Source organism: Meleagris gallopavo, chromosome 16 (assembly GCF_905368555.1).
Source record: "Meleagris gallopavo chromosome 16, MGAL_WU_HG_1.1, whole genome shotgun sequence".
Taxonomy (NCBI): Eukaryota; Metazoa; Chordata; class Aves; order Galliformes; family Phasianidae; genus Meleagris; species Meleagris gallopavo.
In genome coordinates this window covers 8,501,741-8,503,860 of record NC_139419.1, presented here as the reverse complement: position 1 = coordinate 8,503,860, position 2,120 = coordinate 8,501,741, and the positions used below count along the sequence as shown (strand labels likewise).

General features: G+C 45.6%; 1 long non-coding RNA gene across 1 annotated transcript; it reads left to right on the top strand.

Moving 5' to 3' along the window:
- The first annotated feature begins 18 nt into the window (after positions 1–18).
- Positions 19–1,870, top strand: LOC116217239 (uncharacterized). Its single transcript, XR_004161491.2, has 2 exons — positions 19–925; positions 1,019–1,870. It is a non-coding gene; the product is annotated as an uncharacterized LOC116217239 (long non-coding RNA).
- Positions 1,871–2,120: the final 250 nt, after the last annotated feature.

The window sequence follows — 2,120 nt, the reverse complement described above, 5'->3', positions numbered from 1 at the left end:
GCGGCCCTGGGCGGGGGGAGGCGGGGCGGAGGCCTGGGGGCGGGCGCTGGGACTGCCGGACCTCGGCGCCGGCAGTGGCGAGAGGCGCCGCGCGGTCCCGAGGGGCGGCCCGGGGTCGCGGCTGCGGAGAAGCGTCCCCTAGGCGTGCAAATGAAGCACTTGACTCGAATCAGACGCGGTGCCGCTTTCAACGGCAAAAATCCTGCCTTCGTCACGGGGAAGGAAAAGCAAACGCAACCCGCTTCCGCTGCCTTCCCCACTTTGCGTCTCAGCCGAACCGACGAACCGACGTTCACACCGACACGCTTTCAGTCCTGACTGCCTGCAGGGATTCTATGCTGTCCTTCACAGCCCAAATCTTTGCTGCAGCCACGGGAAAGGCGACCAAGATCCCGCTGTTGCCCCGTTACGTCCATCTCCTGGAGGAGAGGCGGATAGCAGCACCCGCTCTGCGCTGCGAGCTGTGCGTTCCAACGGAGCACATCGGCCCCGCAAGTTGTGAACACAGGCACGGCCCCTGCCCCGCGGGAGCAGCAGGGATCCAACCAGGCTGCTGGGAATGGAGAAGTTAACCCACACTGTGGGTAAAAACTGCTGTGAAAAACCCCCTTCTGTACCCTGTTCTTCTACCTGCCTTTAACCCATCACTATTTGCAATTAATGCAAATGTTTATGTAACAGTACTATTCTTTTTTTTTTTTCCCCTCTCGGTAAAAATGTGTGACTAAGAAATCAGTTTCTAAATAACTACAACTTTCAGGCTGTTTATTTGCCCAGAGCTGGTTTATGGAGTAATACTTCTTTGTCAGTATCATTATTATGATTTTTCAGCAGCAACTCAGCAGGCAACGAACGCATGGCCAGAGAGGCACTTAAGGAGGAGGGACTGAGCCATTCAGGCAACTGAGAACAGCTACAGCCTCTGGTAAATGTCTCCTTAAACATCTTATTGAATAATACATTGAATACAATTGAATTACAGTTTAAACTGTTTAAGTTCTCCCCTCACTTCTCACAGGGCAGCTGCCAGTGCTGGAAAACATCGCTTAATGCAGACAGGCTACAGAACTAAAGGCAAACATGAGGATGGGAGAACAAGGATTAGGTCTCTCATCTGTACCAAACAGCCCTTGCTGAGGAAAGCTCTGCAGCCAGCAGTACAAAGAAACAGCAGCGATATTCAAATTTAACTGCAGAAGTAATACTCCCTTTCTGCACTGGTGCCTTGGGGCTCTCTGATTTATTTACACAGATCAAAAGAAACTCAATTTAAAATGACAGAGCAAAGAACCAAGCAGAAACTGTATAAAGCTAAGTGCCAGAATTCCACTGTAATGAAATGCCTCTGATCTTAAAATAGCTGATATTGGCAACTATTTCATCACAATCAAGATTTAAGGCTATATACAAACTCTGCAGGTAAAAAAATCTCCTATTCATCACCAGGTTTGTTCAAAAACCAGTTGGACTATTGCCTTCCAATAGCAAGAATGCTTTAACAATTTCATTCTTCGCTCAGTACATTCTTGTTCAAATCATTTCGCTCTATGAGTAACACAAAACTTCCCAATGGCTTGAAATTAATTTCCCTTTTTGTTTGCTTTCTGCTTCTCTTCATTACACAGAATAGTTACAAAGCAGCAATAAACCAATCTCTGTTCTCTGACGATACACACAGGTGTTCCTTCACTAAATACTTTAAACCTGAAACACACCTTATCAGTATTAACAGACTACTGCTGATGATTAAGGTTTCTTGAACATCAGACACTTCTATTAAGCTTGTAATTGAAAGCTCTGTAAATTTGACTGTTTCATATGGGTCCCTAGAGCAATTACATTAAACTCATGAACTACTGTTTGGGGACAATAGTGTGCTGTGTTATTACCAAATACTAATTTGTCTCTAATGTAGAAATCTACGAAGCAAAGTCTTAAGGGTAATGAAGTAATTTAGAATTTCCTGGCTGTCCAGTGGAAATGCTTATCTTCAAATTAGAACAATTTTCCCAGCATTGTCTTTACAGTTCCAGCGGTTTCCTTCTCACATGTTTCAGAGAGAATGAGAATGTCAAGCACTGGGAAGGAAGACCTACTTGTATGATGAGGTGAAAACCATC